Genomic DNA, 18,461 nt, shown 5'->3' with positions numbered 1-18,461 from the left:
TATTCATTTTTATTAGCACTTACTTTCACCAAGTCTGGACATTTGAGTGTTAATGTATTTCAGTAAAGCCTAAGACAGAAACACCTTTATTTCTTGCATGCATCCTAAAGCTAAAAACAAAGGATAAACTACAAATTCAGGTAATGGTACTTACAGCAGCAGTTACAGAGCTCTAGTCTCTTCTAAATTGCGTTGTGCCAAGAGGAATTTTTACTATAGTATCATAATGATTTCTGGTTTTATAGACTCATAAAATCTAGGTACTACCATTAATAATTACCGGCAGATCTAATTACAGTTCTGTAGTTAAATATAGAGCTTATTTACTTTAAGAGAAGTGAGTAAGAGTATCATTTTACCTGACAGATCAAAGTGGAACAACGTTGTGGAGATGGCAATGAGAACCACATACTTAAAGTTTTGTTACATTTCACACTTCAGTGAACATGTCAGTACCCAATTTCTCCAGAAAAGCCTGTGTTGTTAATCTACACAAGTGAGACTATTGAGAAGCATCCATTACTTTAAATTAGTGAAATGCATTTTTCTGAGTACAGTTCTATGAAGTAAGGACTGCATTTTGTCTATATTTGCATTTGTTTAAAATGTCAGCTGGTCAAAATAGGACTGAATTTTCCTTTGTGTTAAAATAGCATTGAGCAATTTATTTAGTACATATTTGTCAAATAAATACTGTTACTTATAATTTTAATTATTTTCTCTTATTGTGTATATATTCACCATTACAAATGGGCTAAAGATTTCTACTCTATGTTCCAATGATACCCAGATTATCTATTAAAGAAAAAAAATCAAAGAGATATTAAGAAGACATTTTGTTCAGCAAAATTGTTCAGATACGGAAAGAAAAGATGAACAAGGTGTAAGAATCAGTTGTGTTTCAGAGTCTACAATGACTGGAAATACTGTCCAAGATAAGAAATGTATAACTTAGCTGTTGAGGGTGTATAGTGAGAATAAAGTGTTTAGTGTGTTTCTATTCCATGCTACAACACCCCTGAATGTCAGATCAGAGATCTTTCTGTTGGTGCCAAGGAAATGAGGAACACAGGGTGGCTAACCATGGACATTTTGAGTGATTGTTCATTGCCCAGCTTGACAGATGACTGCTTGACAGAGACAAAGTAGAATTCAGTTCTTCAGTATTTTACCCTCATCATGACCATCTCACAGAGGACTTTGTACTGATTAGAAATTCAAAAGAATTGTATTCCACAGCACAGGCATTTTTTGCAAAAGTTGGAAGTCCTTTAAAAACTGGTTGATTTTTCCCAGTATTATAAGAATAAGTGGAAAATGTCATGCTGTCAGAAACTACCATTTTGACTTGCTAGGTGTTTATTTTCTTTATTGTGACTTTTCATGTATAAGTTTAAAAACACATGTTCTGATAGAATTTAAAATATAAAGCTTTCATTTTAACTCTGAACACAGCCCATTTGTCCAGTTTCAGAAAAAAAATGTATTTTCTTCCTCATGTGTGACTCCCCATAAGAGAAATCCAGCTGAAAACTTCATTGGGTTGTTTAAATGATGAACTGTCCTAAACTAAGTGCCTGAATTTTCAGTCTTAACATTCTTTTACTGCAATTCTTTTGAGTTCAGTATACATATATAATGGAAATATTGGGCAAAGTGCTGTCATGAATTATTTTCATTGCTCTTTCTCTTAGTATGTGTAAATTCAGTACCTGGAAGACATGCCCTGTCTTGTGACTAGTTTTTGCTATCTGATGCAGAATAGGAAGACAGTGATCAGTATCAGAACACACAGCAAGAATAAGAATCCAGCCAATGAACAAATTTTGATGTTTCCTCACCTTAATTAAAGAACAGTTTCCTTTAGTGAGATTTCTCCAGATGATGATGGAAAATATTGGCCCTTAACATATCTAGAGCAGCAGGATGGGCAACAATGGCTTTGTAGACACCTTCATTTGGTATATGAGTTTTCAAGCAGTCAAGTTTGCAGGAGTTTGTTTATGCATGCATCTCAAAATTTATTTGATATTCATAGGGAAGAACTCAGGCAGGAAAGCAGTGTTTTCTCTTCTGCCTTGCATACCTCAGCTGACGGCAACACTCTTAACCTCAGATGAAAACAGGTAAATTATCAAAAATCACTTGAAGAACTTTTGTGTGACCAACACCTTCCATATACATATTTTGATCTGTTTTCAGTAAAATATATGTTCATTTCTCTTTCTTGACAATAGGTGGCACTGGGAAATTTCATATTTGCTTTGCAGTTTTCAGCTACACCATAAAACAAGGGTCTGATTTGTTCCACTGGTATTCACAAATTTTGTAGCTTACTTGCCGTGCATAAACGTTAGACATGTCTGACATAATCACAAAAAAGTTACTGACTGTCCTGCTTTTGTTTAAAACAAGACCAGTTCTCTTTCAGTGAATTTTCCTTTCAGCTAAGTTCTTCTAAGTAACTGCATTTTTCTGAATTTGACTGCAAGGTTTTTGAACACTGTTAGCTCCGGAACTGATGACGATAGCAATAGAATGCAGAAGGCCCAGGTTTATCCTTATTGCTATGGCAGCCAAGGTTACTGATAAATTTTGCACATTCCATAAATGAACAAACTATAAGTATACACAGTATAAAAGTGGCAGATCATGAGGGTCTCGTGCTCTTGGTCCATGTCCAGCATCTGAAGAGGACTCTGTCTATTATGCTTGAGATCCGAGGCCTAGCTCCAGTCCATACATCCCTGAATCCAGTTCTTGCCTACCTAGAATTTCTGGGTGCCTGCCCTGCAGCCACTGGAGTGATGCCAGCTCCACCACCAGGCTGCTGTGCAACCCTGAGACATTCAATGTTGGTTTCGTGTATTTTGTATTATTTTATCTGTTTATTAGTAGCATTAGCAAAGCATTTTTAACTTTCAAACTTGTAAATCTCTCTCCCTTTTCCTCCTGTTCACTTTCTTTAGCGGGGAGGGTGGGAGTTAACAGAGAGCATCTGCCATGGTTTATTGTCACCCTGCAGTAAACAGTGACAATGATCAATAGTAACTCTTCTTCCACAGTCACAAAGTATTCTTTAATCATAGCCTAATTCTAACATATTCGCTATTTTCATATTCACTATTTTCATGTATTGGAAAAATGATTGTACACATACATCCAGTGTCAAAAGTATCTATGTGCTCCTTCCCTAGGAGAGCTGAGGTTACCTGGTTAGGTGTTAAGTCATGTTCTGTTCTCTCTTGTTGCTGATTGGAGGCATTTGTGCAACCAGAGGCATTTCCCTAACTTTTATATACACAAAATCAATTTCAAGAACTCTGTAGAAACAAAATATAATAAGAATGTGAGTCAGCTGAACAAAAGGAATTTTGATATCAGGAAACCATGACTTATTGTTGCTTCAGTAAATTCAAGACATATATATTCAAAATGTCATTAATTGGAAATGAGCAATAAAATAGAGACGTTTCTGACTGTAATCCTTAATTTTAGACCTGCGTGATTTCATCTCATCACTGTGTTTTTCTTCAGCATTCACAGCTGAAGCAAGCCAGCTTTTTTTTTTTTAAGCATCTGACTCTTAGCTAGCTGACTTCAAGCAGAAGTACTGTTTTTGTTCTGCTTGATATCAGTGCTGTAGTACCCCAAGCCCCTTGCTGTGGATCTGCATCATTAATGCAGAAAGAGCTATAGATAATTATGTTTTATATGACAAGTAAATAGCTTATTTAAATTAAGAAATGAATGGAGACAAAAAAATGCAACTCTTTACAATTTACGTAAGTCATCTATTCAGTTTTAGACAAGATGATTTAATGAAATAATTACTGTTCCCATGTGATTTATACAATTTATCTACTTCTGCCAAAAGGCTCTTACTGCAAGTTTTTCATCTCTTTTTTCTTTATTGAAAGTATGCAGAGCAAGAAACACATCACAATTTCTTATTTAAGCCTGAATGGGCTACACAAAAGAGAACTTGCATTACTACTTTTTATTTACCTTAGTTAAACTGCATTATTGTTTCAATTTTGCACTACTCTTTGGTATATGAACTCTTCTATAGAACTTACTGTTTCTAAAGTTATCTTAGTAACTTATTATTTTCACCTGTTTTGTGGACTTACACAGAAGCCTAACTGTTAAGAAATATGTACTTGCAAAGAGGAATTTAATAAGAGGCTTCATCAAACTTAAATAGACAACACAATCACAAAAAATGTGACTTCTTAGGAAGACTGTTAAGTATGTGGAACATAGCCACTAGTGGAACCTCTACTCCCTCCCGTATCTTATGCTGACTTCTTAGAGTTTAATTGGCATTATCCACAGAAAACTTCTAAGATGAAGATCCATGTGAGAGTCTAGTTTTGTCAACGAGGCTGTCAACTTAGCCTGTCTGCCCTCTCATTTCTTACCCGGGGCATAATGAAAGCCAACACAGTAAATGCCATATCTTCCAATGCTACCTCAGACTCCTGCTCCATTTTTCAGGCCTTTGAACTACTCATTCCCCACTCCATCTTATGCATCTGCAATGGCTATCAATTTATTATTTTTTACAAACTACTCTATTTTCTTGTGATGAAATTTTATACAAAATTTGCTTTGAAGGGTTACAAAAATACATATCTTTGCCTGCAAATAAGCATGGAGAATACTAAAAATGTTCTGAAACTCACCTTCTCTAAATACATTCTTTAGAGTGTGACTATGTGTATTTTTTGTAAACGAGAAATTTTCTACCATCATTTCACTGTGAAGTTAATTTTCTTCATTTTTGAGGAGCATAGAGGATGATAAAGACTTCAGTTGTTGCACATTTTCACACTGCTATAAATACTCATCACAGAGAAATACAGAAGCTTCGCTATTGTTTTAAGAGTTGTCATAAGACCTTTAGGTAACCTTTCAAAAGTTACAACACCTAACTGCTGCTGCTTTTGAAATGCTCTATGATGGCCTTTATGTTAGAAGCTCAATACAGGAATAGATGATGTCAGTGAGAAATACCAAGTCGAAAAATGATTAGTTATTACTGTAAATACCATAGACTTCTACCTGGCAGGTAAGGCTGGGAATGAAGAGACCTGAAGGGAAAATGAGGAAAGGTTCTGACGTGGACAACAAGTGGCAGGTCGGAGGGGTATGTGAAAGCAAGGCTCAAGCATATACAACTTCTAAGTGGGAACAGGAGTCACAAAACAGACATAATTCATTGGCGAGTTACTTGAGGCTAGTTAATCTAGAAGGACCTCATCAAAGAAGAGCATCAGTGGCTTAAACATTTTATCTCTATTGTTTCCTTTTTATGACTTCATGTATCATTCTTGCTAACTTACTTAATCAGGCTTCATATTTCCCTATACAAATGACTGTGAAAGGACATTTACAAGAGCTGATAACAATACATAAGAAGTAATTAGGAACATTCATGTTTTGCTGTAGGTCAAATTTTGGTCTATTCCAATATTTAATATCTAACTTTACAGTGTTTGTTAAGAATCGAAGTCAGAAACTGCTAATGAAAATATCCGATAATTAACTTAACATTGCTAAAAATGTCCAGATTATAGTGCAGATATTGCAGCTGTTTCATCTGATTCTTCACGGTGTTGCAAGAAAATTTTTTTAAGAAGTTCTCTTTGTTAGCTGAAACGCACTTTCTACATACCAAGAACAACCCCAGTGGTATGTGTTCATCATGTGTGGGTTTGTGGGGGAATGGAGGGATTTTTTTTCATCTTGATTAATATGACTTTTAGATTAGTCTACCAATGTCAGTGGGACAGCATCAGTGAGCTTCCATGACCTTCAACTTGGATCTTTGCTGCTTACAAGTTATTCCTGTCTGCCGAATGTTAAAATCCATCAATTACTAGTTTTCCTTGGCATTTATCTTCTGGAGGATAGTTGTCATGCAGAGATAATAATGAGGAACCTGTAGTCATAATTAGCATTTGTAGCACATGGTTAATGTCTGAACTTGGATGTCTCCATTCAGGCTCAAAATCTTCCCAGACCACTTCTACACAGTGGCTGGGTGCCTTGTACAGAGAGCTGACTGGAGAGCACATTAGTCTATTGCAGTCCTCATGTCTTACTTCTTCACATGCAGTAGGAAAGGGATGAAAAGGGGTCAATAAGGATGAAAGGTACTCTGATGAGGAACTGAGCTGGGATCTGTTTAGAAGCTCAAAAGTATTCTTGGTCCACTTGCAAAACCTGGCACATCCATAGCCGTGGTGAAAGATTGGCTGCCTTCAGGTATAAAAGAACTATGCCATGAACCTGTTAGCTCAGGACAGATTAATTTACTAGCAAAATCAAATCACATGTTCATTTCATACAGCTGTCATACAGGAACTGCTTTATATTCATGTACAACTTTTTCTATTTGTTGGTTAAAATACAATAAGAAATTGAAAGAGTTACAGCCTTTGCATGCCGGTTGCAAGTAGTTGGCATTCATACAAGTAGCAAGCGCTCACCTGAGGGTATTTCATACCTTCACAGAAACAGAAAATAAATGATGAAACACTAGGGCCAATACTATGCACTGAGTACAGTTAAAACACCTGAATTTTGTTATTCTGTGAAAGGTGAAATATCACTTGGAAGTAATTTACAGATGGGTGTTAAACACACTCACTTATTCATAAGGCCCTCACCTCAGATAATTGACGCAGTAATGGAGGGAATATTTTCTATGGAAATGAAGTAAAGTTCTTCAAAAGGGCATGCAGATTTTTCTTTTTTTTTTTACATCCCAGCGTACAAATACTTGTATTTAGGCTGTAATAAAAGCATAATCACTTCAAGTTTGTGCCTAGGGATCAGTTTCTGGACTGAGCTCCTCAAAACAGTAACTTAAAGGCTCAATTAACACATCCTTATTGAATATGTTATATGAATATGTGAATAAATGAATCTTATCATGTGGTAAATGCAGATAGTTATCCTTCTTTTTGTACTATGGCTTCCAAGAGTGTTAAATGTGTAACAAAATCTTACAAACTTGACATTCTTCGTATGCTAAATCCTATCTCTGACAGTTGAGGTTATTTAAAATAATCTAATTCTTGTACTTATATAATATAACTTCCTTCAAGACATCTGGAATTGGTGTTTTTCTTAAAGAGTACTGATAAGCATGTGGATGAATGAATCACTGCACTTTATCGTCATTAATTTCAGTAGTGTGTGGAGAAGTTATATACAACTGTGTGTCATATGGCCATCAGATAAGACTAATATTTGTAATTATTAAAATTTTAATAGTATTCAGAGGTTTTTCTCTACTTATGACGTCGCTAGAGTGTCTTCCATATTATCTCTTTGAAAAAATATATATGAATACAGAGCTTTTAAAAGTTTAAAGAGTAGTTCAAAATTGCTGACTGGGGATAACTAACTGAACCTTGCAACCGCAATGAATATGCACTTGTAGCTTGAACACAAAGGCATTATGCGGGAGCATTTGTGATCTCCTTTGGACACCACTACAGCCTCAGTTTCAGTCAGATGGGTAATAATTTTCGTCTGATTTGGATCAGGAAATGAATGTTCTGACTGTAAAATTTCAATCAAAATGATTAATCCACTTATATGCAAATTCAATCATACACAGTTAGTTTTACACTCATATGCTGAAGTGCTGCTTCATAACTTTTCTCTTCAAAACAAAAATAGAGAAACAATTGTGCCTGTCCAGTCTGTGATTGTTTGCGAAGTAATTTTAATTTCATTTTCTTCGTAGCACTTTGTGACCCCATCTTAAATATTTAATAAAAAACCTAGGCATTTTACCATTCAATTCTTTTAGTCAAGCATTAATTTATAAACATGGCCTAATCTAAATTAATGTGGAAAAAAGCTGAGTGCAATCCATAATGACAGTGTGAGTCTATAAATAGTTAGAAATCTCATCAAACTTTGCAAGGGCAGAGTCTAGTGGATTTTGCTTATTCTTCTGTTATTCTTTCCAACCAGTATCTGGCAGCCTTTGAAAAATGAAGGAAGATGTCTGCTTCCCAAGGTATCTTGCAGTATTTTGTCTCTTAGTAGCGATTCCCTGGGCACCTCTTCATATTTGTTGGCCTGTGACTGGCCAACTGATCATAGGCTGTATAACACTGCTTTAGATGCTTTGGATTTTCCAGTCCCCCCTTTAACATTTTTACTGCTGTCTAACTGAATTCCTTTGCTTCAGATGTAAGGATCTTTTATCCAGATATAGAATAGACAGCTTATGGTCCCAGGTGGTGAGCTATTAACATTTTTTCTTACTTTTTTTTTTCTTTTCCTTTACTTTTTGCCTTCAAAGGGGGAAAACACTATTCACCAAGATACCATCCAAATCCCACGCATCCTTTAAGCTTATTAGTTACTCATTCTATTTTTCTATTTCCCAGAGAGGTGTCTCAATTATTGCATGTATTACAACAATTCTAACGCAACTTCCATAGCCCCAGCATTTCTACTACTTACTCTTGTCTAAACAGCACATATTCTGTATAGTTATGAGGCTTTGTTTACCCCTAAAAAAATCTTAAATAGAAGGATGGAGACAAAAGGAAGTAGAAATGGAAAAGTGATCTGTATCCATTGGTATATCTTGTTCAGGCAGTAGAAGGTGGCAAACTAAGTTCATGAACTGCCAGGGCTGACTGTGACAAAATTAAAAAGCCCACTACTGGGGACAAATTAATGTTATTTAAAGCATAGGTACTAAAAATCTAGGAGGAAATTAGGAAAGTTGATCGCATGCAAAACAATCAGGTGAGTTTAATCGTAAGTAAACCCCACAATTTTCACTTCAGCATATTCTAAACTTGATTTTGAAGAAAAGAAAAAAAACATAGAGAAACACCACAAATTATATATATTTTCACATTAATCTTTAAAAAAAATCTCTGTATGCTGTCATGAAAAGCAAGATCACATTTATGTTTCTGAAGAGCTTTTGCAAAAATAAGTTACCGGTTTTTAAGAAACATTAATTTGATGTATACCAAATGTAAAAAAAAAAAATCAACTACTAAAACAAGGAACGTCCATTATCAGATGCATTATACTTCAGGGCCCTTAGAAAGCTTATCAGTTTACCTAGACAAAAACAGGTAAGGATTAAAGCACTCCCATTTGCTTTAGTCCTAACAACCGAATTACATAAGCAAATACATTGCTTTGTTCAGCAGTACCCAGTGCCTACTCTGATATGATCAAATACAGGATTAGCTTCTGCTTAAGAGATTTGAGTGTCATCAGTGCCAATATGCATAATGAAGTCAGTTGACTGTTTTTATATTATGGCCCTGTCCACACTGAAAGCATAGTCCAATGAAATGCCTCTGTTGTTAGAGCCACAGTGGAAAATCTGAAAGTGCAAATGCACCTGATAATGCCTTACCTAGTCCATAAATTACTTGAAAAACCTTTAGATGCTGACATTTCCTTACTACTGAAAAGACGTGTCCAAGCTTACATATCATGTTCTCCTTCTCATTCACAGTAGTTTTCAGAAGATATTTTTCAAACATGTTCTAGTATTAGTTTGTGGAAACTCTTTTAATCTCTGGATGGTACCAACACATGTAGGTAGGTTTGTGTCTGTTCATATATACAAGTAGAAGAAGTAGAAAAATATGAAAAATACCCAATATAATTTTTTTGTTTCCAATTTGTTATTATCAGGAAAGAAAATATTGCATATTATGCAATACATAACATTTTAGTGCTTTTGGTTGGGATAGAGTTAATTTTCTTCATAACAGGCCTATGTTTTCATTTTGTGGTGAAAACAGTGCTGATAATACAGTGCTTACACAGAGTCAAGGCCTTTTCTGCTTCTCACACCACCCCACCAGTGAGTGGGCTGAGAGTGCACAAAAAGTTGGGAGGAGACACAGCCGGGATAGCTAGCCCCAATTGACCAAAGAGATATTCCATACCATATGATGTCATGCTCAGTATATAAAGCTGGGAGGAAGAAGAAAGAATGGGAGGACATTCAAAGTTATGGCATTTTTCTTCCCAAGTGACCATCACATGTGATAGAGCCCAGATTTCCTGCAGATGGCTGAACACTTGCTTGCCCATGGGAAGCAATGAATGAATTACTTATTTATTTTGTTTGTGTGTGCAGCTTTTGTTTTACTTATTAAACTTCCTTTATCCCAACCCATGAGTTTTCTCACTTTTACTCTTTTGACTCTCTCCCATTCCACCAGGGGACTGAGTGAGTGACTGTGTGGTGCTTAGTTGTCAGCTGGAGTTAAATCACAACAGTCCTTTTTGGCACCCTGTGTGGGGTTTCAAGGGTTTCAGATAACAACAGGTTTGATTGCAATGTGCTAGGTCAAATTTGAAGCAGTTATTGTTGTTGACCTATTAATTGACAGGCTCCTGTGTGTGCCATAGGGCTTGCTTGCCTTATTGTAAATTAGAGTCTTGTGCTCGTTAGTGGCTCCAGTGTGAACTTGAGCTGTAACAACTCTGCAGGAACCAAGGCCAGTGAAGAAGGTGGAGAAGGAGGTGCTTCAGGCATTGGAGAAGAGACTCTTCTGTATCCCATGGTGCAGACCATGGTGAAGCTGGCAGTCCCCCTGCAGCCCATGGAGGTTAACAGTGGAACAGAGCTCTACCTGCAGCCTGTGGAGTGTCTGAAGGACTGCAGCCTATGGAAGGGAACCACGCTAGAAAGTTCATTAAGAACGTCAGCCTGTGAGAAGGACTGATGTTGGAGAAGTTTGTGGAGAACTGCTTCACATCAGAGGGCCCACACACTGGAAAAGGGGAAGAGTGTGAGGACTCCATGCCCTGAGGAGGAATGCACATCAGAAACAATGTGTGATGAACTAATTGCAACCCCCATTCTCTTCTGCACCACTCTGTGGGGTGGGAAGAGGTAGAGAAATCAGGAGTAAAGTTAAACTCTGGATGTGAGTTGCATGTTATGGGAACCCCTTGTTACTAGCCAGGCTAGGAGCAAGGCGAGGAGTTCATTGCAATGTTAAGTCCTGTAACCTCCTCCAAAGGAACCAGGAGTGGAAATTGTAATGGGGATGCCTTTAAATTGTTATAAGTCGTTATTTGATTTTCATGTTATAGGAATCACTACAGCAGAAACTATCCGAACCAACAGAGGACAAGCTTTACAAGCTGGGCAATTATACCTTTACAATCAAAGTTTCCCATCTGTCATGTGCTAATTCAGGTCAATTGTAAAATTAGAGTCTGGGGTCTCCCTGTTCTTCATTACATCCCTTCATTTTCTTCAGACAGGCCATTTCTTGTCTCTGTGGCTGGTTGGTTGTCTTTCACTGGCCAGGCTGGACATCAAGCTAGGTGATGTCCACCAGCTGCTATTTTGCACCTGCAGCTGGGAAGCTGAAAAAAAATCCTTTACAATAACCAAAACATTAGTAAGTTCTCACATTCTGCTGTTTCTTGTCTTCAGATGTACTGTGCTATTCTTTTACTTACCTCTAGGGATGCAGCTTGTGCTGGTGATGAAATCTCCCTTATCTTCTGCCTTGAATTGATTCTGGAGCCCTTCTTTGTTCAACTAGGCAGAAAGTTCAAATCTCACAGCTTGTGGCCTAAAGCTTACCTGTGCTAAGTGAGTTACACTAAGTAGCTTCTATATAAGCAGTGTCTTAGCAAGACCTATAAGAAGCAGCATACCAAGTAGTTCAATGAGCTGGTCTGAACATAGGCTGAGACACTCTATATTTCCTAATACTAGTATGGGGCTCGGTTTTGGATTTGTGCTGAAAACATTGTTCATAATAGAGGGATGTTTTAGTCATTGCTGAGCAATGCTGACACAGAGTCAAGGCCTTTCATCTCCTTACACCACCTTGACAGATAGTGAGCTGAATACATGAAAAGTTGGAAAGAGACACAGCCTGGACAACTGACCCCAACTAACAATATGATGCCATGCTCAGCAATATAAAGTTGGAGAAAAGAAGAAGGAAGTGGGGGACATTTGAAGTTATGGTGTTTATCTTCCCAAGTAACCATGACACATGATGGAGCCCAGATTTCCTGGAGGAAACCCACCAGGTTTCTCAATTTATTCTTCTGATTCCTTTCCCTATCCTGTCGGGGGAGGGAGCGAGCCACTGCATGGTGCTTAGTTGCTGGCTGGGCTTAAACCACAACACCTCTGCTACAACAGAGGTGTTCTGCCCTACAACAAAGCTATTATTTTTCAAGATCAGGTTTATTGGAAGTATTAATCCCTACAGACACCCAGGAGTAACACAGCCATGAGTGTGTTTCTGAGTCATTAGTAGGATTATTCATTACCAGTGACTTCACATTACCAGTGACTTATGACTTATACTAGTAGGATAAGTTGTTAAGAGTTTTTACTTCTGTGTTCCTGAGAAACAATTGGTCAGCAGAAGTGAGTAGCAAAGTGTTACCAGAAGAAAATGTTTCAAAAAGGATGAAAAAAAGATTATTCTGAAGGATGTGGCACATGAAAAATGCTGCCGAGAATGACAGGGAAAATCCAAAAACAAGAACCAAGAAAAAGAGTGGAGAGAGATGGAAAAAGAATTAGCCAGGAAATTAGGAAATTACATAAGAGTGCAGTAAATTCATTGTCTGAAGCAGAAAAGAAATTTTAAATTATCTTATGAAATTAATAAAAATCCAGTCAAAGGGATAATGGATGAAGGTGAAAGATTTATATCTCCTAAAGCATGAGTAGCCTGGTTACACATGAAGCTCAAGAAATATAAACATCATGAACATTAAAATTATACTACTTCACATGGGACATGATAAGTGTGCTAAATTCAGATTTCTAAGTTGACAATGAGAAAGGTAGCTATAAGGTTTTATAGGTTCTTGCAAAAGTAATTGCCGTTTTGGACTGCAAAACTTAATTCATTATGACTAGGTTCAAACATACCTTTATTAATCAAAATAGGAACCATTACCTTCAACACTTTTTTGCCAACAAGAAATAAGTTTGTTTATTCCTGTAGCATAAAAATCCATGCTTTGGGATTTGATGAACTCTTGGAAAGCATTTTCTGCATCCTGCTGGTGGTGCAAGTGTTTTTCCTGCAAAAAGCTGTCGAGATACTTGAAGAAGTGGTAGTCAGTTGATGAGAGGTCAGGTGAATATGACGGATGAGGCAAAACTTGTAGCCCAATTTGAGCAACTTTTGAAGCACTGGTTGTGCAACGTGCGGTTGGGCGTTGCTGTGGAGAAGAATTGGGCCCCCTTTCTTGACCAATGCTGGCTGCAGGTGTTGCAATTTTTGGTGCATCTTATTGATTTGCTGAACATTCTTCACAGATATAATGGTTTTGCTGGTATTCAGAAAGCTGTAGAGGATCAGACAGGTAGCAGACCACCAGACAGTGCCATGACTTTTTCTAGTGAAAGTTTGGCTTTGGGAAGTACTTTGAAGGTTCTTCTCAGTCCAACCACTGAGCTAGTAATTGCTGCTTGTCATGTAAAATCCACTTTTCATCACATGACACAACCTGATGGTTTGTTGTTGTCTCATAGAATAAGAGAGGATGACACTTCAAAATGGTGATTTCTTTTTTTTTTGATCAGCTCATAAGGCACCCACTTGTACTGCTTTTTACCTTTCCAATTTGCTCCAAATACTGAACAACTATAGAATGGTTTATGTTGAGTTCTTTGGCAAATTCTCATGTAGATGTAAGATGATCAGCTTTGATGATTGCTCTCAATTGGTCGTTGTCAGCTTCTGAATGGCCAATGGCTGGCCACTACACTCCTTGTCTTCAAGGCTCTTGTCTCCTTTGCAAAACTTCTGAAACCACCACTGCACTATACGTTTGTCAGCAGTTCCTGTTAATGTTGCAAGTTGTCTCTGCTGCCTTATGACCCATTTTGAACTCGAATAAGAAAATCGCTTGAGTTTGCTTTTTGTCTAACATCTTTTCCACATTCTAAAATGAATATACAATATCAAGTAATAAGTCAGTAGCAAAAAAACCCCATAAAGTGAGAAAAGCACATTAAAATTGTGTATAACATTACCACATTTATTTAAGAATGTACTCCAATATCAAATGTCAATTTCAACAATGCAAAATTCCTGCAATTCCTTTTGCACCAACATAAGAGAAGCTTTTGTAAAGCATGATGAATGGGAAAAATTCTTAAGTTTTGGTTTTTTGGCAGAAAATCTTGATATGCATAAAACTAGGTTTTGTCAGCACAGAAGGATTTACTCTTACAATTTTCACTGTGGTGCTGTACTAGTAAGATGAAATCGCTGAAGTATATTAAGCACTGCAAAGAATGCATTTAGAAAGTCTGTAGATTACTAAGTCAAATGTATATTTTAATAACTGTTGAAAGCACCAGATGAGAAAAAACAAAACAAAACAGTCAAAGAAGAACTCAGCTATACCTTCAGATAAAGGGCATAGCATAAAAACGGGAATCTTTATTTGTAAAAGGCTTTGGGATTTGTGCAGACAAGTGTAGCAATGATTTCTTTCTTTTGACATGGCATATCTGTTGCTGCAATGAGAATCGCTTGCAAGTTCTAGGCTTTATCTGTATTCACTAAACTCAAATGATTAATCCAAAACCTACTGTGAAGAACCATGATGTTTTTTACCAGGACCACAGTTAGTATCTCAGTAACAATCTTTCAGTCAGCAGAAACTCAAACTGTATATTCTTTTCCTACATGACTATGCCTGCATGTTATTTTTTTTTTTTATTTTAGAAACTTGTTGATCTACTGCAATTAACTTCCACCTTTTTCATTTCTTAAAGCATTTACTGTATCTCACAGCACTGATCTACTGATAAGCACAAAAGGCACTCACAAGCTGCCCAGTTCCATAGAATTTCTTTTTTCTGGAGCAGTGGTGGTTATACCTGGCAGATGCTCCTACTGATCAGGTCAGTACTGAGTGGAAAACAGACCTGCAGCTGTTCAGTGACCTGGACTTACACAGCAGCCTGCAGTGATAGAGAGTTCATGTGAATGACAACCAAGGGACATCTTAGAGATCCTGATTTTGCTGGATGAAAATGCAAGAGACAACCTGGGAAGTGGACACTGCAGCAACCTACCGTCCAGGGACATAGCGAAACTCACTTTTTTGTAAATTTGAGCTCTATTTTCCTGCTTCCCTTAAAAGTCCTGAACAAGATTACCACCACAAATCCATCATTTAAAAGCTCTCTTCCAAATTGTCACAAAGGTTTCCAAATGTTTCTCCTTAGAGAGACTCAGAGGCATCCCTCAGCAGGCTGGGGCATGCACATAAATCATCAAGACCTTGCTATTAGATGTCCCTCTGTGATATCTTTGTATCCATTCTCAGGCTTCAGGATAGCCTTAAAAATTATTTATGTTGTCTACAATTTCATAAAGACACAAGAAGAGCTCTTTGTGGTTCAGGACAGCTAGGGATCAGGATCTACTTCTAAGTATCTTTGTGCATCAGAAAGCAGAAATGCATAATAAGCATGCCAAATCTACGGCACAGTATTCCACCATGAATGATACAAGGGAGTTCCCAAATCCTGAACTGAAAAAAAGTGTAAAAAATTTTTGTATTATCACAACAATTGTTTTAATAATATTGTGTGTAAAGGCCAGTTGTAATAAATATTTAGAATCTGTAGACAACTTCCAAGATCCCTGCTCCAGATGATGAAATCATGGTTACACAGACCATGGCAAATTTGTACAAATATACAGCTAAATACTTGGTCGCATCACAAGAAGACTGGAAAACAAATTACAGATTGGAATAATGTCCTGTGGATATAAACAATGACATTTCTAATGCCAAGTACTCAATTAAAAATAAGCTCTAGTGAGAATTTATAGGAAGTTATGAATTTGAGACAATTGATATTAATAAGGAACAATGAGCTTCAGGTCAAAATATATTTTTCAAATATTGAAGAAATTCACTTCAGCATTTCCAGAACAAAACGTATGCATTTTTACATTAGACTAGATTCTCAAGGTAACTTGTGTACTCTTCAAAAATCAGGAAACTCAGTCCCTTAATTAGATCTATTTTAGAACAAGGTCATGAAATGCACTCTTCATACCTTTTATACGAATGATCTATTTTTAAGTCTGCTTGATCTTATTGTTACAAATTATCTCTGTCTCCTCTTAAAACAGTTCTATTTCTTCCTAAATAACTTTGTATTATGTTTGGCTATAAGGACAAAAAAGAGAAGAAGAGGAAGAGGAAGAGGAAGAGGAAGGGGAAGAGGAAGGGGAAGGGGAAGGGGAAGTGGAAGGACAAGGGGAAGGGGAAGTGATAAGGGAAGGGGAAGGGGAAGGGGAAGGAGAGGAGAGGAAAGGAGAGGAGAGGAGAAGGGAAGGGAAGGGAAGGGAAGGGAAGGGAAGGGAAGGGAAGGGAAGGGAAGGGAAGGGAAGGGAAGGGAAGGGAAGGGAAGGGAAGGGAAGGGAAAGAAAGGGAAGGGAAGGGAAGAGAAGAGAAGAGAAGGGAAGAGAACAGAAGGGAAGGGAAGGGAAGGGAAGGGAAGAAAAAAGAAGAGAAGAGAAGAGAAGAGAAGAGAAGACAAGAGAAGAGAAGAGAAGAGAAGAGAAGAGAAGAGAAGAAGGAGAAAGAGGAAAGGAGAAAAGAAAGGGGAAAGGGGGGGAAAGGGGAGGAAAGGGGAGGAAAGGGGAGGAAAAGGGATGGAAGGAAGGGAAGGAAAAGGTGCGGAAAGGTGCGGAAAGGTGCGGAAAGGAAAGGTGCGGAAAGGTGCGGAAAGGTGCGGAAAGGTGCGGAAAGGAAAGGAAAGGAAAGGAAAGGAAAGGAAAGGAAAGGAAAGGAAAGGTGTGGAAAGGAAAGGTGCGGAAAGCTGTGGAACGGAAAGGAAAGGAAAGCTGTGGAAAGGAAAGAAAAGGTGCGGAAAGCAAAGGTGCGGAAAGGTGTGGAAAGGAAAGGTGCGGAAAGGAAAGGAAAGGTGCAGAAAGGTGCGGAAAGGTGCGGAAAGGTGCGCAAAGGTGCGCAAAGGAAAGGTGCTGAAAGGAAAGGTGCGGAAAGGTGCAGAAAGGTGCGGAAAGGTGCAGAAAGGTGCGGAAAGGTGCGGAAAGGAAAGGAAAGGAAAGGAAAGGAAAGGAAAGGAAAGGAAAGGAAAGGAAAGGAAAGGAAAGGAGAGGTGCGGAAAGGAAAGGTGCGGAAAGGAAAGGAAAGGAAAGGAAAGGAAAGGAAAGGTGCGGAAAGGAAAGGAAAGATGCGGAAAGGAAAGTTACGGAAAGGAAAGGTGTGGAAAGGAAAGGTGCGGAAAGGTGCGGAAAGGTGCGGAAAGGTGCGGAAAGGAAAGGTGCGGAAAGGTGCGGAAAGGTGCGGAAAGGTGCGGAAAGGTGCGGAAAGGTGCGGAAAGGAAAGGTGCGGAAAGGTGCGGAAAGGTGCGGAAAGGAAAGGAAAGGAAAGGAAAGGAAAGGAAAGGAAAGGAAAGGAAAGGAAAGGAAAGGAAAGGAAAGGAAAGGAAAGGAAAGGAAAGGAAAGGTGCGGAAAGGAGAGGAAAGGAAAGGAAAGGAAAGGAAAGTAAAGTAAAGGAAAGGAAAGGAAAGGAAAGGAAAGGTGTGGAAAGGAAAGGTGTGGAAAGGTGTGGAAAGGTGTGGAAGGTGTGGAAATGTGTGGAAAGGAAAGGAAAGGAAAGGAAAGGAAAGGGAAGGAAAGGTGCGGAAAGGAAAGGAAAGGAAAGGTACGGAAAGGAAAGGTCAGGTGTGGAAAGGAAAGGTGCAGAAAGGAAAGGTGCGGAAAGGAAAGGAAAGGTGTGGAAAGGAAAGGAAAGGTGAGGAAAGGAAAGGAAAGGTGCGGAAAGGAAAGGTGCGGAAAGGAAAGGAAAGGAAAGGAAAGGAAAAGTGCGGACAAGAAAGGAAAGGTGCAGAAAGGAAAGGTGCGGAAAGGTGCGGAAAGATGTGGAAAGAAAAGGTGTGGAAAGGTGTGGAAAGGCGTGGAAAGGTGTGGAAAGGTGTGGAAAGGTGTGGAAAGGTGTGGAAATGTGTGGAAGGGTGTGGAAAGGAAAGGAAAGGTGCGGAAAGGAAAGGTGCGGAAAGGAAAGGTGCAGAAAGGAAAGGTGCGGAAAGGAAAGGTGCGGAAAGGAAAGGTGCGGAAAGGTGCGGAAAGGTGCGGAAAGGTGCGGAAAGGAAAGGAAAGGAAAGGAAAGGAAAGGAAAGGAAAGGAAAGGAAAGGTGCGGAAAGGAAAGGAAAGGTGCGGAAAGGAAAGGTGCAGAAAGGAAAGGAAAGGTGCGGAAAGGTGCGGAAAGGAAAGGTGCGGAAAGGAAAGGAAAGGTGCGGAAAGGAAAGGAAAGGTGCGGAAAGGAAAGGTGCAGAAAGGAAAGGAAAGGTGCGGAAAGGAAAGGTGCGGAAAGGTGCGGAAAGGTGCGGAAAGGTGCGGAAAGGAAAGGTGCGGAAAGGAAAGGTGCAGAAAGGAAAGGAAAGGAAAG

The sequence above is a fragment of the Caloenas nicobarica genome, chromosome Z, assembly GCF_036013445.1.
Source record: "Caloenas nicobarica isolate bCalNic1 chromosome Z, bCalNic1.hap1, whole genome shotgun sequence".
In the NCBI taxonomy this organism is placed as follows: Eukaryota; Metazoa; Chordata; class Aves; order Columbiformes; family Columbidae; genus Caloenas; species Caloenas nicobarica.
This window is presented reverse-complemented; position numbering follows the sequence as displayed.